This window comes from Aythya ferina (genome assembly GCF_964211825.1).
Source record: "Aythya ferina genome assembly, chromosome: 1".
Classification (NCBI taxonomy): Eukaryota; Metazoa; Chordata; class Aves; order Anseriformes; family Anatidae; genus Aythya; species Aythya ferina.
In genome coordinates, this window is record NC_140296.1 from 58,179,211 (window position 1) to 58,204,595 (window position 25,385).

A 25,385-nucleotide genomic window follows, 5' to 3' on the forward strand; every position below is an offset into this window, starting at 1 on the left:
AGTATTGCATTTGTACCGGTTCCTTTAATAGTGTTAAAAATTGTTAAGATTTATTGTTTTAACAAACTACTATTTTTTGCTTTAGAAACATTCATACAGTATCTTTTCATAGAAATAACTTTCTACTGTTTCACTGCCAGTGGAAAAAAAATCCCAAGGAACAGTGACCACAGGCTCTCCACCTCAGTTTCACCTCAGAAACTTGACCATCTGCAATAAAATGAAATGTCCTGAGACCAGGAGTGGCAGTGTGCTCATGAAGCTCCATAAACCCTAGGACAGTGATCATTTGTGAATAGCTTCAAAATGAAAGACGAAATAACCTGCTCACTGTAGAATTAGCTTCCAACAGACATCTCATTTATTTATTTATTTATTTATTCATTCATTCAAATGGGCACCATAAAGTTGATTGTTCTTAGTTTAATTAATTATTTATTTACATTTCTATTTATTTACATTTCTTTTTATTTCCAGAACTGATATCAAAGTCTTTATGATTGTTAGAAAACCTCTTTTTCATATGGCAGAGAACTATCGGTGAACTCTGTGTCAGGTGAGTGAGCCCTGGAGTGGCACCAGCTGGCAGCTGAATTTTTTTTTCCCCACAATTTTATATTTCATAGAATCATAGAATAGTTTGGGTTGGAAGGGACCTTAGACACCATCTAATTCCACCCCCCTGCCATTGACAGGGACAAGTCCTACTAGACCAGCTTGCTTAGAGCCCCTTCCAACCCAGCCTTGAACACTTCCAGGGATAGGGCATCCCACTTCTCTGGGCAACAAGTTCCAGTGCCTCACCAATCTTTGAATAAATAATTTCCTCCTGAGCAACCCCAACTCCCTCAACCTCTTTTCCCAGGAGAGATTCTCCAGACTTCTGACCATCTTGGACCTGTTCTAATAAGTCTATGACCTTCTCATGCTGGTAGCCCCAAAGCTGAATGCAGCACTTCTGGTGGGATCTCATGAGAGCAGAGCAGAGGGGGAGAATCACCTCCCTCGATCTGATGGCCAGGCTACTTTTGATGTAGCTCAAGATATGGTTGGCTTTCTGGGCTGCAAGCACACATTGTTGGCTCATGTTGAGCTTCTCATCAATATATTTCAATATATTTTATTTTGAATACCTACATATGCAAATAATTTTATTAGACTGCTAGCCTATGAAGGGAAAAAAAAACGACAAAAAAAAAAAAAAAAAAAGGAAACCTGCTAATAACTGTAAATAAATGGATCAAAAGTTTTTGGTAAGTGGATTTTTCTTTTAAATAGCATTCTCTTTCTGACTTCTGAAAAATGATTAGTAAAAGAGAGAATTCTGTTTATAATCACTCTGAATTTGCTGGTGTGGGGCACATGGAAGGCTTTTCAAGTGTTCTGAGGTGATTCTAATTGAGAACAGGCAGCTTTAGGTTCCAGAAAAATAGTAATTTTTACTGTTCCTTTTAAATTGCAGATAACTTTTGTGGTTTGATGTTATGGAATGTCAGTTCAGCTGTGAAGTTTTGTGATGTGATACAGCATGTTTAAGAGCATATTTCACTCTTGACAATAATAACACAACATTAATAATTTTCACCAAGAATCACAAAATCTGGTTTAAATTTACTGCTATTTAGACAGGTTTTTCAGAACAGTAAGAATTAGCACATCATGTCATGATTTCAATTTAGGAAAAATATAATTAGGAGCTGTTAAAAGACTAAGATGAAATGTGAAAATGCTATGAAAATACTACTTTGTGTGTTCAAAGACAATGAATATTTATTTTGCAGGGGCTGAAGACTGTTTGGATGCATGTTTGATATTTATTTGTATTTTTATATAGATATATTTATTTAATTTTACCTGAAACATATTCTAACTTAATCTGTATTTTAATATTAATGTTACTTAAGTCTGCAAGAAGCACAGAACTGAAGTTTCCTCAGGCTAACTTCCATTTCCTGCTGTCAACCTTCTGATTCTCACTGATACAACACGTGCCAAAGAAGTCTTGCCTATGTGTACAAGTGTGAAGTTGAGGGGCGGCTGTAGGGTGGATGGGTGCACACATTTCTTTCTTTGTTTCTATTTATATATTCCTTTCTCAGCTGACAGAAGGTGACAAACACCTAGCTGTGTAAGCTGGAAAAGGATATGCTGCAGATTCACACATCCCCAAAGAGAAATGAGAAGGAATGTGAGAGAAAACCATTTTTTCCAAGATTGCTGGGCAGACAGACTTACTACAGATTTTAAGAAGTGCCAATGCAAATCATTCATTTTTATACAACAAATTCACAGAATCACAAAATCACAGAACTGCAGGGGTTGGAAGGGACCTCGAAAGATCATCAGGTCCAACCCCCCTGCCAAAGCAGGTTCCTCAGAGCAGGCTGCCCAGGTAGGTGTCCAGACAGGCCTTGAATATCTCCAGAGAAGGAGACTCCACAGCCTCCCTAGGCAGCCTGTTCCAATGCTCCGTCATCCTCACCATGAAGAAGTTCTTTCACATGTCACTGTGGAACTTCCTGTGCTCTAACTTGCAGCCATTGCCCCTTGTCCTATCCCTACAAACCACTGAGAAGAGGTTGGCTACATCCTTCTGTCCCCCACACCTCAGATATTTATATACACTCAGGAAATCCCCTCTCAGTTTTCTCTTCTCCAGGCTGAACAGACCCAGGTCTCTCAGCCTTTCTTCATAGGGAAGATGCTCCAGGCCCCGTACCATCTTTGTGGCCCTCCGCTGGACTCTTTCCAGGAGATCCCTGTCTTTCTTGTACCGGGGAGCCCAGAACTGGACACAGTACTCCAGGTGAGGCCTGACCAGGGCAGAGTAGAGGGGGAGGATCACCTCCCTTGACCTGCTGGCCATGCTCCTTTTAATGCACACCAGGATCCCATTGGCCCTCTTGGCCACAAGGGCACAGTGCTGGCTCATGGTCAACCTGTTGTCCACCAGGACCCCCAGGTCCTTCTCCTCTGAGCTCCTCTCCAGCAGGTCATCCCCCAGCCTGTACTGATACTTCGATTTTTTGTCTTCGAATTGTCTTCCTTACCCATTTGTTGGAGAGATCTGATGAGTATCAGATGAGTATCAGATGAGATGAGTAGATCATCTCATCTATGTTTTCTCTTAAGTGATAACTATACTTCCATAAAAATATAGTGTTAGTGAAATATTTCTCTAATTTGGCTATACTTAAATGCTTTCCTTTGGAGAGGGTTGCTGAGTTGCTGAAAAATGCACCTGAAAATAAGTTTCTCCTTACTAGCAACTTTTTGGTTTATTATTGTTATTATTGTTATTATTATTATTATTAATTACTTTTATTATCTCTTGCTGTTACAAAGACAAAAAATCCTTTTCTTACAGCTCTGACAGCAGTTAGGAGAGATAAGATAACCTATCCTTAAACATATTCATGGGATAACAAAATTTTAGGGATATTAGCATGTGTGTTTGTAGAGAAAACTAGCAGATTTTTCATCTTCAAGTTGCATCTTAACTTGATTTGTCTCGATATATGACTCAATTCATGTCTTAATATAGTTGCCATACAATGCAAGGAGCTGTGTTGTCCATGCTACTTAGATTGCAAGATACATTCAGTGCCATCAGCTCTTGAAGAGGAGAGACAGAACTCAAAGCTCAGATCTGGGTTCAGTTCTGTAGACACAACACATTTAATTGGTGCTTACACAAACTCTTAAGGACACAAAGTTCCTATATGATTGCTTTAGCTCTTTATTTGCAAAAGCATTTATTTCAAAGACCTTTAAAGGCCTTTCAGAAAGTTGCATATAGAATGGTTTTCATTTTATAATTTCAGCTTGCTTAGCAAAATATGATTACCTGCAACTATAACGTTAAAGTTCTCTGTGGAAGTATCAAGATGCACTGAGATTAAAAACAACCAAAAACCAATAGAGAAAATGAACAACCTGTACATTTATATGAAATATTTATTGGGCTTCCCTTTAAATGAGGTCAATATCAGAGATATGCTGCATTGACTTTCTTGTATATCACATTACACTGGATGGTATGTCTCATTACACTATGTTATCTCTTCACGGTATTGTAGTTTGCACAGTGACAGTGAGAGTATAATGTGATGATATACTGTAGCTGTGAAATACTGTTAAATGATGGCACTCTAGGGATTCCATAAAATACACCATTTTACTAATCTCAGTTTCAGAACCTGTAGAAGACTGCTGAGGGAAACACTTGCTTTGAAAGGATTCTTTGGGTTTACTTACCTGATTTGTGACCATACTGCTTACTGCTGAAGCCGGTATTTCCATATGGTTCTGCTATTGGAGTTGATACCTAGACTTTGCTTGTCTACTGCAGTAATGCCCCAGTAATCCATTACCTGCATGCTGTTAAAGGAGTGAGAACACTTGCAGAGATGGTCATTTAATTTAAAAAATTACAAATGACTCCACTTGATGCTTGACCCTATCTATGCAGCAAGCTGAGAATTTAAGAGACAGATTGACCTGGGAAGGCTATGAACATTGACACTTTAAAAGCAACAACAACAAAACAAACATAGGGAACTTTCCTATATCTCTATTTTTCTCAAAAAGTGTCAAAGCAAGTCTGTGTCCATTTTTATTTTTTTATTTTTTTATTTTTTATTTTTTATTTTTTATTTTTTATATTTTATTTTTTATTTTTTATTTTTTATTTTTTTATTTTTTATTTTTTATTTTTCTTATTTTAAGTCCTCTAGAACAGTTACCGACATGAAATGCAAAGTGATCAATCATCTAGTATTGCCAGGCATATTTAATCTTGAATTACCATGATTCGTACACTGAATTTCTAATCTGATCATATAGGAGATGGCTACTTTTAACCTTCATCATTTCCAGCAACATATGTATCTCATTGCTTAAAGAGCTTCTTAAAATATTATGTATCTATGACAGATATAAAGCTTAACAGTTGACATATTATTAACAAATGTTTTCATTTTATATGATGTGACATTGAATCTCCAATAAGTTATCATCTGTATTATACAAACTGGACTGATGCCTTGACAAGCCTTCTTTGTGAGGAATATCTTACTTTGCTATTTACCTGTCATGAAACAGAACAGTTGTAGAAGTGCTGTAGTAGAGGGCTTGGGGTTAGATTTTTATTTTTTCTTCTCATTTTAAAGTAGGCAGCCATATATAATTGTTAAGTATATTTATTTTTTTTTTAGAAGGGAAGAACATCTTAAAACATTTTTTGAGAAGTGTAAGTGCTTCATCATATCTGGTATTTGGGCCTGACATTTTTGTAATCTCAGTACTTCAGGAACCATCTCATACAGACAATCGAAAATTACGTTTCCCCCCCTTTTCTCCTCAGAGACAATATATGTATAAAAAGAAAAAATGTCACCTTTCATAGAATCATAGAATCATAGAACAGCTTGGGTTGGAAAGGACCCTAAAGATCATCTAGTTTCAACCCCTCTGCCATGGGCAGGGACACCTCCCACTAGATCAGGCTGCCCAAAGCCCCATCCTACCTGGCTGTGAACACCTCCAGGGGTGGATCATCCACAGCTTCCCTGGGGAACCTGTGCCAGTGCCTCACCATCCACTAAGTGAAGAATTTCCTCCTAACATCTAATCTAAATCTCCTTTTTTTTCTGTTTAAAACCATACCCTCTTCTCCTATCATTATCTGCCCAAGTAAAAAGTTGCTCTCCGTCTTCCCCTCCCCCCCCCCCCCCCCGCCTTGAAGTGCTGAAAAGCTGCAATGATGTCTTCTTGGAGCCTTCTCTTCCCTTCTCTTCTTCAGGCTCTCTCAGCCTTTCTTTGTAGGAGAGATACTTCAGCCCTCTGATCACCGTTGTGACCCTCTGGACCTGCTGTAACAGGTCCTCATTTTTCTTGTTCTGGGAACACCAGACCTGTAAGCATGACTCCAGGTGGGGCCTCGCAAGGGCAAAGCAGAGAGGGACAATTCCCTCCTTTGACCTGATGGCCACTCCTTTGTTGATGCAGCCCAGGATGCAGTTGGCCTTCTGGGCTGCAAGTGTACACTTCTGGATTGTGTCAAGCTTTTTGTCCACCAGAACGCCCAAGTCCTTCTCAGTAGGGGTGTTCTCAATGAGTTCTTCTCCTATTCTGTACTCTTGTCTAGGATTGCCCCGACCCAGGTGCAACACCTTGCATTTGGACATGTTGAACTTCATGAGGTTCACATGGGCCCATTTCGTGGGCCTACTTTTCTAGCTTGTCCAGATCCTTTCCTGTCTTCTCCAGTGGGGTTGATATTTTCTGCTTTTTAATGATGACTTCTGTACCTTGAACAACCTCAGAATGTTCATATTGGCGTATCTCAAGAATCTGCTTTTCACTTTTCATAAGGTTAATGAACCATTTAGGAATGCCACACAGGGATATGCCCTGAGGCACTGTTGTAATGTCTGACAGGGTGTCTTGAAGAATACAGTCAGGTACATAGAACAATTTTCCCCTTGGATAGTGTGGGACCTGAGTATGATGTAAGTGGTATGGAATAAGAGGTGAAGATTGTTCTTCACAGAGGCTCATATGGTGCTGTTTTGGATTTTTGTTGAAAATAGTGTTGACAACTAATATTTTAGTTGTTACTGAGCATTGATTATACAGACACAAGAACTTTTCTGTTTCTCATGCTGACCCGCCAGTGTGGAGGCTGCAGGTGCAGAAGATAGGACAGCCAAGACAGCTGACTCAGACTGGGCAAAGGGATATCCCATACCATATGGCATCATGCTCAGCAATAATACCAGGGGGACATTTAGAGTGATGGTGTTTGTCTTCCTAAGAAACTGTTATATGTGATGGACTCTGCCTTCCTGGAGGAGGCTGAACTTCTGATGACTTGCTTATGGGAAGTAGTGAATAAATTCCATATCTTGCTTTGCTTGTCTATGAAGCTTTTGTTTTATCTATTAACCTGTCTTTATCTCAAACCCCAAGTTCTTGCACTTTTACCTTTCTGATTCTCCTCCCCAACCCACTGTGGGGGCAGTGAGTGAGTGGTTATGTAGGACTTGGTTGCCTGCCAGAGTTAACACACACAAATAGGGTAGACTGGAAGAATGGAAATGGATGGTCAATGACTGTTAAATCTGTCCCCTGCGTCTGAACAGCTCCCATGTGACAGAGTATTTATATCATGAATTTACTATACTGAAATTGACTGTGTATTATATTGCCTTTCATGGGGTAAATAAAGTGAGAAGATACAAATTAATGCATGAATACTTTTCCATGGTTTCACTGTAAATCATTAATAATAATTTCTATGTTAATTTACTTCTGAAAGCTAATGAGAGAACCATCAATTCTTTGTATTTCTGTATTATATCCATGCCTTTGATTATCTCCTTCATTACCTTCTCATACTGCAGTACATCTTGATCTATGTGTACTAGTCATTCTATAGATCTTGAATTTGCAGAAGCATTTTCTGTCAAAAATTTGGTAGAGTAATAATATCTCCTGACCAGTTGTGCTCTAACAATAGATCTAGTTAACTAGAATTTAGAAATATGTTTTAGTTTCTGACATATTTTATCAATAGCTACTGATTTATTATTTTAAAGAGTTTAATCAAGTTATTTTTTCCCAGTTATTTATATTACCATTTGAGAAGCTGTTACTGTCTTGTAGTAATTTCTCATTTATCTGCTTGACTTCACATGTGCCCTTTTAAAGCAACCTCTGAAAAAGGATTCTGGTGAATCTTCTACTGCCTTTCTGTTGTGAAACTTCACTGATTAAAAGTTTACAGACAAGATATTTTTTTCCTTCTGGTCACAATGTTAATACAAATAAAACACTGATTTATACCTTCCTTTGCAGCAAAATTTTGGGCTTAGCCCTTTTAGATTTTTCCTAAACGTCATGATATTATTTAGAGCTTAAAATTTCTTTCAAATATTTGTAAAATGTGAGTTTTTCACATATTAAAATTTTCAGTTTTTCTTTTCTATTTGTATTCTATATTCTGTATTTATATTTTCTATATTTGTATTCAGTTAAATGTTCCTCACAAACATTCACTTTTTGGTTTTGAACTTGTGAATTGGGGTTTCTTGGGACTTGCAGTATATCCCAAGTGATTTGTCCAGGCCTTACATTTGCCCTCATGATGTGAGATTTTATTACACCTTAGATAAGACTTGCCCAAGTAAAACTTGCCCAGGCTATGAAGGCTGGACAACTCTAATCGTTTGGCAATACAAACTAAGCATAAACGTTGAGATTTCTTTTTTTTTTTTTTTTCATTTTGTTTTTTTTTAAAAAAACATAAACTAACAGGTTTCTAAGCTGTCCACTGAATACCAATAACAGTGAAAAGTTTTCTTAATCATGCTAAAATGTTTCAGTTTGTTTCTACATTGCTGAAAAGATTATTATGAGTGTCTTTCCATGTACTGACGACTTTTCATTAGTGATGAATGACTTCCAAAAGGTTAAGCCGTGAATAACCATGTTAATGTTTATACTAGGTTGAGTAGAACAGTAAAGCAGATTCTGCAATGCTTGGTTCTTTATGTAAAGCAAACTGCTGTGACTGGGTGGCATAAATAGGGCACTATTTATGTGCTATGCTAGAGCACTGTGACATGGTCCAGCTCACACTGTGCCATTATGGTCCAGCAAAAGACATGGACTCTGAGGGCTCTCTTGGCAAGCAGATGCTGGCATATTCTAGTCTGACCCTACTGCATTCCCAGATCCCAATGCATTCTGAATAGTTTCCTAAAATACATGTTATACACCTAAATAATTTCAATGGCAAATGCTGAGTCAGCTACATTTTAGGGGATTTATGTTGAGCTTCTGATATCACCTGAAAGTACTAACATATGCAAAAATAGTCTTGCTACAAAAATGTGTTCACTAAAATCCCTTCCAGAGATTCCTTTAGGCTACCATGATTTCCTGACAATAATGTTTAATCCTGTGTATCTTTTCTGACTTTCTCCATTCTTGCTCAACTTCAGGGAATTTATGAGCCATTTTCTTTAATTTACAGCTGTGAAAATGGAGTTGCTGCTTATTACTGTGTACGTTGCCAGAAAAATGGTATTTAGTGGTGTGCTTACAATAAAATAATTTTATAAATATATTACACCTGCTGCTATACTTCTCTGTAGTCCAATGTTGGCTGAAAAAATTGAAAGAACAATTCTTCAGTTTAATATAAAAGAAAATATCAATTCTTCAGTTTAATATAAAATAAAACGTTTAATATTGAAACACAAAAGCTACCAGATGCTGAAGATGTTCTTTGACAAAACATTAATTTTTTCTCTAACTAGTGTAATCATTGCTAGCCATAAAATCTACAGATCATTTCTCCCTATTTTATAACACACTCCTATTATAATTAAAAGGACTAGTGCTTCTCACTTCTCTGTTTTGCAGCTTCTGCTGAGCAAACAGGCGAAAAAAAGCAGAGGAGGTAAAGCCTTTTGATTGGGCAGTTCTGCTGTTACTATAGAGACTTGAAAAACTCAACTAAAGATACCTCTTAAAATGTCAAACACAGGAAGCAGGAGGGAAATTTCAGTGGAAAAATATATGAAAAGCATAAAGCTGTTATATTAGCTAAACTCACTGTGCCACTCCTTCATTCATTGTAGGTTAAGTAAATCCTGCTTCTGAACCAAAGGGAATTATTTCCTTCAAATATGGGCTTTCAATTACCTCTGAGATATGAACTCTAATCTCTTTGGTAGAAGATGAAAATTAACTGTATCTACCAATGCCAGTCTTATATGAAGCTTAATTAATTTGGATTTCATTTTTCCTCTCACTTCAGTTTTTTTTTTTGTTTGTTTGTTTGTTTTTTTTTTTAAGTAAACACTTGAGAAATAGCTTTGTAATACACAGAACACTAGGCATACCTCTGATTTTATTATCAAGGGTTACGAATGAGCCAAATTCATAACCCTTGACATTTTTTTTATTAACCATTTTCTGTAGCGAGGGTGGGCTTTCAGCAAGGGTCCAGTAAACACCAAAAGGAGGCCAACAAAGTCATGGGAGTATGCTGGCTTTGCTGCATGCCTGTGGTATGCTGAAAGCTGGGAATGCCTAGTGAGGAAAGCCTCTGGATGCCCTCTCAGCTTTGCCCAGCACTTGCCTGTACCAACGTGCCCCTCACACGTAAGAAGTTTAAGGGGAACCATACGAAGAAGGGACTTTGCTGTTTACTGTGATGTCAAACTATGGACTGCTCCCCCTCCTCCCCTCCCCACCCTCCCAACATAATACTATAGAGCAACATCTTTTTTTTTTTTTTATTTTTTTCTATTTTATTTTAAATAGGAAATAATGCATGCATGATGAAATAGATATATAAGATGAAAATTGTGCGTGGTTTGCAGAAGAATTAATATACTGTTGCCTAAAAGACCAATAGGGATCAATTCTAGGATTAATATCCTGTCAGTTCTTGGTAGCCCTGTTGTGTAGACTAAAACACTTTGGCTGCAGTGGATATATTAAGCGCAGTATGTATTTTGTGGTCTAAAGTACTGGGCTATGGGCCAGGATTCTTAAGTTCCTTAGCCCTTTCCCAGATTTTGAGAAATACTTTGGAGAATTTCACTTGATGTTCCTTTCTTTTGCTTGTTGATCTATGAAACAGCCACCATGATAGTGAGTAAAAATATTCCATATACTTTAGGATTAATATTTTAGCAGTTAATCTTGAAAATTCATGGAGAATTGTAATTCCTTATATCTGAAGGAATAAAATACTGTAATGAATTAAAAGCTGTTGAAAAAAACACATTTTTTTTTCTTCATAACTTGGCTTATTTTTTATGTTGGAGTGTAGTAGATTTTGTTTGTTTGTTTGTTTTTGTAAAAAAAAATATATTTGAAAATGAGGATTCCTATGCAAGTATAAGCACTTGTTAATATTAACCATTTTAATTACATTTAAGATCTAATGCTAATTTTTAATACAAATGTAAAGCATCGCTAAATGTGTGGAAAAGTGTGAGTTTTACTGGCTGGGTCTATGTCTTATAAACTAAAATATTTCAGAGGTACGGGTTTTATAAAAATGGAAAATTCTACTAATACCTTTATGTAAAACAGCTAGAAAATGAACACAAGGAACATGTGAAAATTATTTTTTTTTTCTCCCTGTTTATAAGAAGGGAGGCTGAGATATATAAACTTGGGCAGTGACATAGTGCCTAATCCCTGGCTAAAAGAAGACAGATAACACAAGATGCTCTACAGATGTGATGGACAAATCACTCGTAACCAGCAACCCTTTTTCATCTCAGTTTCTGTCAAATTAGTAAGAATAACTTCTGAAGATCTCTGTTTACTTCCCCAGAAGTTATCATATATCTATACAAATACTATGATCTATTTTATTGATAAACAGCACCCTTAGAATTAATGTATTTGAGAACAAACTCTTTCTATGAGGCTATTTCCTCAAAAAATCTTGTCATTGGCTATCCAAGCGAACAACTTTGGATGATAGCTGGACAACATTTTGAAATTTAATCAGGAACATTACTTTGGTAATTACTGTAGGGAAACAGCTTCAAAGGTTGTTGTCCATACACAGATTCAGAAAAAAAAGATTAACAGGTTAGATGTATGTCACTGATACTAAAGACTATACTGGGTTTAATGTTAAAGGACTAGTGTTAGCTCCTGCAGATGTTCTGAACAATACTAAAAAACAGTTAGAAGAAACATGGTATATCTTTCATTTGTTTAGGTCTTCAGAGAGAAATATATGAGACTGCATCTACTATTTTGTACGTTTGCATGTGCTAGCAAACAAGAAATTCTTGTTACTCCCAAATATTTGTCTTTGTTTTTATCTAGATATGACTCTGAAAAATAATATGTAGAATACTTTAGTGAAATAAACACATCTTAGATAATTTTTACATTTCTCCCTACTGTTATTTAATTAATTAATTAATTTATTTATTTATTTTTCTCCTGTAAAGTATAAAACCCTCCAGCGATTTACTGGGCTGAGGTCAAAATCTCTGTCCTTCCAGTTTTTGCAAAATACCAGTGGTAACTTTTTGGATTGTCACATCAAAATTATTTTTAGGTCTCTGAGGAGGGTTCAGACTGTAGTGTCAGTAGCAACAAAGGTAAGGGCAACAATTAAATGTCAGCTCTACTATATCTTCAAAGAGGGCATTTTGCCAGTCTGACACATTGGCTGAAAAAGCCTTACACATACAAATCTATGTTTTCTTTCTAATTTATTTTTGGGGATGAGGTAGAACTTGAGATGAATCTATAAATAAATAAATATATATATATATATACTCATTTAAATAGGAGAAAAACAAACTTATACGACATATATGTGCATCCGATTATTTTTTTTTTTTATTTCACTTTAATTTAGCCCCCAGAGAAAAAGATACATACCAATCTTTTCCCATGTTTTGTGGTTTCCTATAGTAGTAAGTTTTTTACAGTATGTCATCATCTAAAAAGAACAAATTGCCTATATTAAAATAATTGTAAAGCAGTCAAAGTTTCAGACTGCATGTGTTTTTTATATTTTTTAAATTACAACCTTAACAAATAATGTTATTTTTTCTTGTTCACAAGACTATAAAGGATTGTAGAAAAAGGAATAAAGAATTTTCCTGAAAACAATATTTGATTGACTGCTGTTTCTTCTATGCTTTTAGAAAAAATGTTTTGAGTTTATGTAATGCTGTTGGCAGAAAAATCTCCTGTTATTTCTGTAGGTGAGAAATAATTAGAGAAGAAGAGGACATAAATGCGATTACCATCATAATAATACCAGGAGGTATTCTAATATATTGAAGGAAGAGAAAACTCCTTGAGAGAGCAGAGAGGTTATAGATAAGAGAAACATGATTAAATTCCATTTTGGACTTGCTAGTGAAAACTTAAATGAAATGTACTGTCTGTGACTCTTCCCGGTTACTGCTGTTTCAAAAATAATTGGAACAAGGGGACACCCACAGAGGTGCTAATTCATAACCCTATGGTGTGTGTGTGTGTGGGGGGGAAGGGAATAAGCATGAGAGCTACAGAGCTTTTAGAATGAAATAGAGTCATTCTGTGAAAGAAATGGTGACATTTTCACAGATGTGATAGAATTTAAGCGTTCAGCTAAAAACTTCAGACCAAATTCAGCTTCTGTTCAACTCCGCACAGGAAGGACCCATTATTTTGACATTGACTTAAGACCACAAAAATGGTATGCAACTGAAAAAGTTGTGTCTACTAAACTTTACAACTTTTAACACAGTGCACAGCTCAACAAGTTCTACATTATCTCAGGGAGACAACTGCTCTTTCAAAATGTATAAGTATGCATACGTAGAAATGACTCATGATGTACATTTACATTTTGAACTAATTATTATTTAAAGAGTGTCTGATTTAAAACAAAAAAAAATCAGAAGAAGTAATTTCCATTTGTTTTATTGCAATAATAAGAGTCACATAAAGTCAGCTGTGTAAATGTGTATTCTTCTTTTCAGGCTTGTTGTTCTAGGCAGAACTAGGAGCACTATTTTTAGAGTTGCCTGATACTCCCTGCTGTGTAAAGCTACATCTATTATATCAGCTTTGCCAATCTTTCCTGAAAATTATTATAGTAAACATCTTTCTGAATGTTTCTGAAATTTTGCAGCCCTAAAAGTACAATTATGACAATGAAACAAGAGAAAAAAAAAAAAAAAAAACAAAAAAACAAAAAACAAAAAACAAAAAACACTACATTTTGTTGTCTTAAATATTCCCTGAGATACAGAAAAATGCTTTAATACATTGAAATGCCCTGTGCAGTGATCTAACAACCTCATACTGTGTAGGTATTAGCTCTTGTGTCAGGAATGACCTTTTGCCATCTCTGTGATTTAAAATTGGACTTAATTAAATACTTTAAACACTTGAAACTTACTGCTGAAGATCAAGGTTCACTGCATATTTCTTTCCACAGTTGTAAAGAGAAACTAAAGAACTAAATTATTCCACACACATGACAAAGGAATCATCTACGTAAACTAAGTTGAAAATATTCACTGTATAGTATAAAGTATATATACTATCTATATATAGTATATATATGTACTATATATATACTATATGTACTATATATATACTATATATACTATACTATACCATGTATGTACTATATATACAATATATATATAGTATAAATATATTTCCCTCTCAAACAGTCATCTAAACTCCCTTTACAATCAATGGAGTTCTATGACAATTAGATTGAGCCAGTTTAAATATCTCCATTACTCAAATGAGAGATGAGTCGTGCCGTGCTCTTTCTATGGGATGCTATATAACTTAGATTGTGAGCTTAGGCATAGATATCAAGCTGACTGAGATAATTTCTGTACTTAACATTAGTAATGTTAGAAGAATGTTAGGTGAACTGTGATAATCATCTTTTTTTCCATGTCTAAGGTAATGAAACGCCATTGTGACTTGCCTAGCTGCACATGGCAGCTAGGGATTTTTTTTGGATGCTGCAGAGGGAGTTCTGAGGGATAGAGGAGGGTTGGTCAAGGTCAGTGAGATTTCAAGCGCCTCAGAAAGGTTGCACAGGCTGAAACATTGGATCCTCCATCCTCCATGCATAACCAAACTGACCTCAGAGATGACCCTGCTTTGAGCAGGAGGTTGAACTAGAGTCAACAAGATGTCCTTTCCAGTCTGAGTAATTTGTATTGGGTTTACATGGCAAAGGTTTGGTAGCAAAGGGGTTTAGAGGGATGGCCTCTGTGAGAAGAATCCAGAAGCTGCCCCATGTTAGATAGTTTCAGTTGGATCCAAAGGAATCCACATCTGGTTAGAGCCAAGCCAATAAGTAATGTTGTTTGTGCTTCTGTGACAGTGTACTTAAGGAAGGGAAAAAGAACTGCTGCGCAACAGCAGCTGGGAGAGTGAGGAGTGGGAAACAGCCCTTCGGAAAACAAGGTCAGTGAAGGAGGGGGAGGCTGTGCTCCGGGTGCTGGAGCAGCAGTTCACCTGCAGCCTGTGGAGAGTCCCCGCAGGAGCAGGCTCCTGGCCAGAGCTGCAGCCTGTGGAGAGGAGCCCGTGCAGGAGCAGGTGGTCTGGGGGTTGCTGCTGCCCGTGGGGGACACGTGCTGGAGCAGTTTGTTCCTGATGAATGGACCCTGTGGTACGGAGCCATGTTGGAACAGTGCTTGAAGAGCTGCTGCCTGTGGACAGCCTCCCCAGGCTCAGTTTGGGGCAAGGACATATGCTCCACATTGGAGCAGGGACAGAGTGTGACCATGGAAGGAGCAGTGGAGACGAACCGTTAGGGACTGACTGTAGTCCCCATTCCCCATTCCACTGTACCTCTTGCGGTTAGTAAGTGGAAAAGTGTGGATGGGGAGAGAACGTGTTTTTTGTTCACTTTTAGTTTCTCCCTGCTCTAGTCTGCTCGTGATAAGCAATAAATTATATTAATCTGCTTAAGCTGAGTCTGTTTTGCCCATGACAATAATTGTTGAGTGATCTGTCTGTCTGTACCTCAGCTCTTGAGCCCTTTCTGTCATATTTTCTCCCTCTTTTTTCTTAGAGGAAGGGAGGGAATGAGAGAGTGGTTGTGGTGTAGTTCGGTTGCTCAGTAGGGGAAAACCACTGTAGTGATCCTATGATCCTGTGAAAGAAGGCAAGGAATGTGAAAGTCCAACAGATTCAGGCAAATACATGAGAATAATATGCGACACTTCAGCTTCTGAAAAAGTTGGATGCTTCTTTGGATGGTGGGATAGTGGTCTCTCTGTTATTATCTTTCCACAGCTTAAATGTCTTTCTTTCCTGTAACTGTATTACCCAGAGGAACAAAGGGTCCCCTCTCCTCCCATATCCTCTTGATCCTGCCGCAGTAGCCATTAATGAATATATTATCTTACAAAAAAAAAAAAAAAAAAAAAAAAAAAAAAAAAAAAGGGAGCCTCTCCAGTAGCCACTATTCTCCTGAGAGAAAAAATAAAAATATAATAAAATAAAAAGGGGACTAAGATTTGACTGATGGAAACCAGAACTGGTAACAGTCCCTACCCCTACACTATTTTCCACTGTCATTTTAATCTTAATATTCATCTAAAATATTCAGTATGCTGTGTATGTAAGAAAACAGAGATGTTAGTCAGGATTCTCACAATGCCTGTGTCATAATATAATTTGATTCTATTCCTCATTCATGTGTAATATGGATCATAAATTATGATGCATTTTGTAAGTATGAAGGAAACATAAGTTGTTTATTTCTTTCTAGTTTATGCTTTTGAATAAAATGATACTCCTAAGACTTGAACCTACATTCAGTCCTGGGAAAGATAAAAGTTAATCTTCATATGTTTTAAGGCACATTTAAAGCTTTGAACTTTAATTGTTGTGGAATTGTGGTTACCAAACTCCTCCTTGATGTGACTTCACATATTAATAGACATTGTACTCTACTGGACTAGCTCCCTCCTCTAATCACGTATATTATTTCTCTTTCTTCTGTACTAAAATAATATTTTAGGAGAAACTACAGCAAAAATGTTAAATAAGTCAATGACAATCAAGTCCCATGACACATATGACTTAATTGTCATATACACATGACATGTTTTACTTTTCCTCTGTTCAATTGGTAAATGATTACAGAAATTTGTAAATGAAAACAGGTTGATTTTTTTATTAACAATGACATTCTGTTTATTTTTGGTGTCAAATTTGCTGTTCCATGAAAAAATTGACTTGACGTTATTTGAAAACATTATTTTTTTTTTTTCTCATACTAGTTCTTATGCATGGAATGATATCTAACCACATTTATAAAGATTCCCATTGTCATCATCTGATTTCATGTAAGACTCATTTATCTATTAGAGTTAAAAGAATATTGTCAATTTACACTTGCTGGACAGGGGATAATTTCAGTTTTAAGTTATTTAAGAATGTTAGGTTGTAATAGAGTTAATGGAGACCAGTGATGAATGGTGTTCTGTCAGGGATCCGTATTGGAACCAATATGGTCTATTATCTTTATTGGTGCCATAGACAATGGGATTGAATGCACACTCAGCAAATTTGCAGGTAATACCAACCTCAGAGTTGCAGTTGATGCTAGAGAGAAGGGATGTCATCGTTGACAGGCTTGAGAAGTTGATCATGAAATTCAACAAGTCTAACTGCACCATGGGTCAGGGCAATGCCAGACATCAGTACAGACTGAGTGCCAAATAGATTGATAACAACCATATGGAGAAGGACTTGGGGATACTGGTAGATGAAAAACTCGAGATGGCAATGTGCACTTGCAGCTCAGAAAGCCATTCATATCCTGGGCTGCACCTAAGAAGTGTAGCTATCAAGTATAGCTAGTCCTCTATTCCACTCTCATGAGACCCCACCTGTAGCACTGCATTCAGCTCTGGAGCCCCCAGCACAAAAAATATATAGACATAAAAAAGAAAAAGAAAGAAAGGAAGGAAGGAAGGAAGGAAGGAAGGAAGGAAGGAAGGAAGGAAGGAAGGAAGGAAGGAAGGAAGGAAGGAAGGAAGGAAGGAAGGAAGGAAGGAAGGAAGGAAGGAAGGAAGGAAGGAAGGAAGGAAGGAAGGAAGGAAGGAAGGAAGGAAGGAAGGATGCCCACCCACCCCCCCTTCCTGGGAGTGTTCAAGACCAGGTTGAATGAGACTAAGAGCAGCCTCATCTAGTAGAAGTATCCTGTCCATGGCAGGAGGATTGGAACTAGATGATCTTTAAGGTCTCTTCCAACACAAATCATTCTACAATTCCATGATTCTAGAGGACACGTAGACAAAGCCTTGTTTATTTATTTATCCTGTGTTGTTTGATTCACTTGACACTACTCTCTTGCTGTATAAAGTCTTCTGGCCTTTGTGCTATCTTTCATTATAAGGTTTATTACTAGCATTGTAAGCTATGTTAACATGCAGTGCCAGTATAATACAGTTTTAAAATTCCATTTCTGTTCTGGCAATATCAAAAAATATGTATGTATATCCCTATTCATATTGCTTTTAAAAATAATGTTAATTATATACTTTCAGCAAAATAATTGTTTACAAGAGCTATTTAAAACATTTATTTAATAAAATAACATAAATTGAAACCCTATATTTTAGATATTTGAAAAATATTATTTCTTTAATAATCATGAAATATAGCTATTTTTATGATGAGTCATGATTTGTTTCTATGGCCTGTATTTTCTTAGATGATTCAGATGAAAAAATGAGTGAATGTGAATTTTGGTGAAATTCACGATAAAAAGACGTTTAGAAAGGAAAAAAAAAGAATAACAAACTCTAAAATAGCAAAGAAATATTGTTTATTCAAAGATTAAAATAAAATAAAATAAAATAAAATAAAATAATAAAATAAAATAAAATAAAATAAAATAAAATAAAATAAAATAAAATAAAATAAAATAAATAATAGAAGGAACTATTAACTGAGGAAAATATGAAAGGTCTATATTAAAGTGCATGAGAGTAGAAACTTATTGTGTATCTTCACCATGCATCCTAGATGGATATCTCTGAGGTTTTATAGTGGTAATAAAAGCGTGTGTTCTGTTACTACATATTATGAAATATATCAAAATGAAGTCACTCCAGTGGTTCCTGATATCAGAGGGGTAATAAAAGAGAATTACTGAGTTGGATAAATGGTTGGATTTTTTTTTTTCCTAAAAAATTAATATTTTGATTTTCTGATATGATCCTGATAAGTTGACTTACAAGCTATGATGAAAAAGATGAGTGTTTTTGTAACCGATTGATTTAATGTTTATATGAACAATAGTATTAATGGCAAATGCATTGTGTGTGTTAAACAGTTCTACTTTTCCATCTGCTGTCTGTTCTCTTTTATGCTAGTAACAGTGCTTTGACAGAGACAGCACTGGCGTGTTCATATTAGTTCATATGTTACATCAATTCTTTCTTTGGTATGTGTTCTGGGATATGGATGAGAACCCTGCTGGGATATTGGTATTTCTGAAATTATTTCATATATGAAAAGAACTAGGATGAATTTGAGCTTAGTATACATTATTCAGGAAGTAGTAACCTTCAGATAACTATATTCTGTGTCTTGGACTGGGTTCACACTTGCTGTTAAAAGCATAAAGCAACTATGAAATACATATAGAAAATAGGGAGTCTGCAAAGATTGAAACACAATGATAATTAGAGATTTCAATTACTCTTATGTATGTTGGGAAAATTTCAAATCAAAGTGTGATAGGGGAGTTAGAATTTTAGATATTATCACAGAATCACAGAATTTCTAGGTTGGAAGAGAGCTCAAGATCATCGAGTCCAACCTCTGACCTAACGCTAACAGTCTCCACTAAACCATATCCTAAAGCTCTACATCTAAATGTCTTTAAAAAACCTCCAGGGATGGTGACTCCACCACTTCCCTGGGTTGCCTGTTCCAGTGTCTAACAACCCTTTCAGTAAAGAAGTTCTTCCTAACATCCAACCTAAAACTCCCCTGGCTCAACTTTAGCCCATTCCCCCTCGTCCTGTCACCAGGCACGTGGGAGAACAGACCAACCCCCACCTCGCTACAGCCTCCTTTAAGGTATTTGTAGAGAGCAATAAGGTTGCCCCTGAGCCTTCTTTTCTCCAGGCTGAACAATCCCAGCTCCCTAAGCTGCTCCTCGTAGGACTTGTTTTCCAGGTTGTCCTTCTCTGGACTCGCTCAAGCACCTCCATGTCCTTCTTGTAGCAAGGGGCCCAAAACTGAACACAGTACTCGAGGTGCGGCCTCACCAGAGCTGAGTACAGGGGGACGATCACCTCCCTAGCCCTGCTGGTCACACTGTTCCTGATACAAGCCAGGATGCCGTTGGCCTTCTTGGCCACCTGAGCGCACTGCTGGCTCATATTCAGCCGACTATCCACCATCACTCCCAGGTCCTTCTCTGCCTGGCAGCTCTCCAACCATTCCTCTCCCAGCCTGTAGCTCTGCTTGGGGTTATTGCGCCCCAGGTGCAGGACCCGGCACTTGGCCTTGTTGAACTTCATGCAGTTGACCTCAGCCCATCGGTGCAGCCTATCCAGATCCTCCTGCAGAGCTTTCCTACCCTCAAGCAGATCGACACACGCATTTAACTTGGTGTCATCTGCGAACTTACTGAGGGTGCACTCGATGCCCTCGTCCAGATCATCGATGAAGATATTAAAGAGGAGTGGCCCCAGCACCGAGCCCTGGGGGACGCCACTAGTGACTGGCCTCCAACTGGACTTGGCTCCATTCACCACGGCTCTTTGGGCCTGGCTATCCAGCCAGTTTCTAACCCAACGAAGCGTGCGCCAGTCCAAGCCAAGAGCAGCCAGTTTCTTGAGGAGAATGCTGTGGGAGACGGTGTCAAAAGCCTTGCTGAAGTCAAGGTAGACCACATCCACAGCCTTTCCCTCGTCCACCCAGCGCGTCACTCTGTCATAGAAGGAGATCAGGTTCGTCAGGCATGACCTGCCTTTCATAAAGCCATGCTGACTGGGCCTGATTGCCTGCTTGCCCTGCAAGTGCTGCGTGATGACTCTCAGGAGGATCTGCTCCATGAGCTTTCCTGGCACTGAGGTCAAACTGACAGGCCTGTAGTTTCCTGGGTCTGCCCTCCGGCCCTTCTTGTAGATGGGCATCACATTTGCTAGCCACCAGTCGATTGGGACCTCCCCCGATAGCCTCCCCCGATAGCCAGGACTGCTGTTGCCCATGGGGGACCCATGTTGGAGCAGTTTGCTCCTGACCGATGGACCCCATGGTATGAACCAATAATTGGAGCAGCTCTTGAAGAGCTGCTGCCTGTGGGAAGCCCCCACTGGATCAGTTTGCAAAGAATGGAATCCCTTGGGAGAGATCCCATGTTGGAGCAGGGGCAGAGAATGACCATGACAGAGTGACAGAGGAGAAGCACTATAGACTGACCAAAGTCCCCATTTCCCTGTTCCTCTGCACTGCTCAGGGGGAGAAGGTGGAAGAGGGTGGATGAGGGGAAGGTGTTTTTAGTTTGTTTAGTCATTCTGGGGAAGCTCATGACACAGATTTTCCTGAGTGCTGTCATGCAGCACTCACAGTGCAAACAGGCCCAGTCAGCATTAGTTTATGAAAGACAGATCCTGCTTAATGAAATTGATCACCTTCTAAGACAAGGTGACATGCTCAGTGGATGATGGAAAACCTATGGTCTACCTAGACCTCAGTAAGGCTTTTGACACCATTTCCCATTGCATTTTCCTGGAGAAACTGACTGTTCATGGCTTGGACGGGTGTATGCTTGTCCTGGTTTCAGTTAGAACAGAGTTAATTTTCTTCCTAGTAGCTGGTAGAATGTTATGTTTTGGCTTAGGATGAGAAGAGTGCTGATAACACCCTGATGTTTTAATTGTTGCAGAGCAGTGCTTATACTAAGCCAAGGACATCTCAGCTTCTTGCTGTGTGCTACCAACGGGCAGGCTGGGGGTGCAGCAGGAGCTGGGAGGGGACAGACACAGGACAGCTGACCCAAACTAGCCAAAGGGGTATTCCATACCATCTGATGTCATGCTAAACAATATATAGGGGTGGCTAGCCGGGGGGAGGGGGCCGGACTGCTCGGGATTAGGCTGGGCATCGGTCAGCGGGTGGTGAGCAATTGCATTGTGCATCACTTGTTTGTACACATTATTAGTAGTAGTACTATTGTCATCATTGTTGTTATTATTATTATTGTTACTATTATTATTGTTATTATTATTATTATTATTGTTATTATTATTTTCCTGTCTTATTAAACTGTCTTTATCTCAACTCATGGGATTCACTTTCCCATTTCTCTCCCCCATCCCAGATAGGGAGGGGGGAGGGTGAGCGAATGGCTGTATGGTGTTTAGCTGCCAGCTGGGTTAAACCACAACAGTGCTTCATTGGGTTAAAGACTGGCTGGGTGGCCTGGCCCAATGAGTCAGGGTGAATTGAATTAAATCCAGTTGGATGCCCAGTCTCTTGTGGTGCCTCCCAGGGACTGGGGCCACTTCTCTTCAATATCATTATCAAAGATCTGGATGAAAGGATCGAGTGCACCCTCAGTAAGTTTGAAGAGAACATCAGTTTATGCAAGAGTGTTGATCTGCTTGAGGTTAGGAGGGTTCTGCAGAGGGATATAGATAGGCTGGACCGATGGGCCAAGGCTAACTGTATGAAGTTAAACAAGGCCAAGTGCCGGGTCCTGCGCTTGGGGCACAACAACCCCATGCAATGCTACAGACTAGGGGTGGTTGGGAAGCTGCTCAGCAGAAAGGGACCACAGGGGGTGCTGGTGGACAGACGTTTGAATATGAGCTAGCAGTGTGCTCTAGTGTGCTCAGATGGACAAGAAGGATAGCAGCATCCTGGCTTGAATCTGAAATAGTGCAGCCAGCAGGACTAGGGAATTGGTTGTACCCCCGTCTCTAGTCACACCTGTGTTCAGTTTTGGGCCCCTCACTACAAGAAAGACATGGAGCATGTTCAAAGAAGGGCAATAAAGCTCATAAAGGGTCTGGAGAACAAGTCTTAGGAGGTGGCTGAGGGAGTGGCTGAGGGAGCTTGGGCTATTTATTCTGGAGAAAGGAGGCTCAGGGTAGACCCTATCATGCCCCACAATTACCTCTAAGGAGGCATCAAGTAGTAAGATGAAGTGAAGTGGCCTTAAGTCACACCAAGGGAGGTTTAGGTTGTATATTAGGAAAAAAATTCTTCATTTAAAAGGTTGTGAAGTATTGGAATACACTGTACAGAGAAGTATTGGAGTCACCAACTCTGGAGATCTTCAAAAAGCATGTAGATGTAGTACTTAGTGATGTGGCTTAACGATGGACTTGACAGTGTTAGATTAAAGGTTTATCTAGATGATCTTAGAGATGTTTTTCAACCTAAATGACTCTGTGATTCTAGATAGAAAAAAGAAATGGTAACTATGGTTGTATATGATTACATGGATTTATACAACTATAGAGTCGTATTGACTCTATTGCTTTTAATATGAGAGCTATGGGTTGCCTCCCAAAATAATCAAATATGATAAACAAGCTTTTTCTTTTTTTTTTTTTTTTTTTTTCTTTTTCTTTTCCCTCACAAAGCACTTTATTACATTGATTACGCTCTTGAATTCTTTTCTGTGGTCATTATGGAGGCCAAAGGCACAATCTTATTCAGCAAAGGGTTTTAACAAATCCCACAGGCATTGAGACTTGTAGTGGATATTAAATACAATGGTTCAGATTTAATATTAACAGAAGTCTTAAAATAGTATTAACAGAAACTGAGAGTTTACTAAAAGGAGGATGACCATCTACTTTCTACATTTCTTAACGTTTTTCCTAAGCTTTGGTGTTTTCTACCAAGAACAGGGGACCAAAACATATGGAACACTGGTTTGATTCTGTAGAACAGTTTCTGCATTCTTTGTTAAGTGTTAAATTTATAAACAAGGAATTATTGAAAAGACAATGGTTAAACATACACAGCCAGGCTGGTTAAGAGATCAGAACATGCTTTTTTAACCACTGAACATATGCAAAGACTGAACATTTGAGGTATTAAAGAACGTTGTCATTAAGGCTTGTCTATTGTTGTTATTTATCCTTTTCCTGAGATAAAGTGCCATCTATTTTAATGTGAGAAGTACCACGAAGAAGATGGTAAATTAGCATCACTTACAGTAAAGAAAATGTAAGATAATTAGCAAAGATTTAAATACTTAACTTTAAAATATTTATAATACAATACAACCTCTTAAGAGAAGTTGTGCTTGGAAAAAGTGGCAGAGAAGAAAGAGACAAAATAGACAGTGAGAGCCTAGTGAAACAGGGGAAACTAAAACTTCCATGGACCCACTGTGCTAGAATCCACACATTTTAGTCTTGGGAATTAGAGTATTAAAGAATAACAACCTAATACAGAAATAAAAAACACCAAGCACATAAATCTCATGAATCATTTGTAGTATTGATTATTCTACTATCTTACATTACAACCATCTCTGTCAAGACATTTGCTGAGACAGTAAAACCAGAGTACCCTGTAGGATAGTCTGAGTACTGTTCAACAGATCATGAATGGTGAAAACTGGGATGACAGAAGAAGCATAATGGAAGAAGAAATTGTCCTTTCTAAATAAAGAAGTTAGCAGAGCTAAAATTGTTGATCAAAACAAAAATCAACCTCCGGAGTTTTGTGTAAACCATTTTCTATCCTCTCCTAGGATTAGGCTAAAAGTCAATGTCCAGATATTGATATCCTTCACCTGTGTGAAAGGGAAAACCAAACCAAAACAAAACAAGCAACCAAAAAAAATGAAGTTATTACTTTATTTACTCACATAAATCAGAAAAATAGAACAAGAAACCCCAAATTGTATGAATATTGTTCAATGTCTGAATTATGATTGTTTTGAAGGCAGGGGTTCACTTTTTTCTTTCCTGGCAAACTAAGATTGGTACTAATACAATGCAAAATGAAGAAAAATGAAGAAGTAAAAATATTTATTGCCCTTTCTATTATCATCAGGTCATCTGAATGGCAGAAAGATGCTGGTACAATATTCAAAAAGAAAAAATCTAAAACATTTGTATCTGTAACACTAGTTCTTTCACTGATACACTTTTCACAGACCATTAAAAAAAAAAAAAAAATTGCATTCCTGCATTGAATCAAGACAGGGAGCACCACTATTTTTAAAATACAATGATATGAAATTTATTCTTTCCACCTTTTGGTCTAACTCACGCTTGGGAATGAACAGTCCTAGAAACCACTAGGTTCCTACTTTTAATGCTGTAGGTTTGGAACCTCAGTAATATGTTGTTTTGGTTTTGGTTTTGGTTTTGGTTTTTTTTAGTCTCATACAGTAATGAATTTGGAGGAGTAATACTCCATTTCATGCTATATTTTAATGCACTGAATGATATTCTAGATCAGTGAAGCTCTGCATTTTTTAATACTGATATATCTACACTAATATAAATTAATCTGTCAATTCTAAGAGTTGGATAAGATCACTACTACTTTTACTGGAATCACAAAATAGCATAGTGCAGAGAGTATCTCAAGAGGTCAGCTACTCCAACATAGCCAAAGTACAGCCAACATAGACCAGACATAGTACAATATGATGGTGAGATGGTCCAGGCAAGGTTTGCTTACTTCTTAGTACATACAAAACCATAACTGTATTCTCTGTGTATTCTCTGTAACTACATTTATACTTGCAAATGAAGTATGGACAGGGCTTGGCTCCACAAGTAGCATGCAACACTAGTCCACAATCATCCACTCTGCTTCATAGTTATCACATTGCCTCACATAATTTT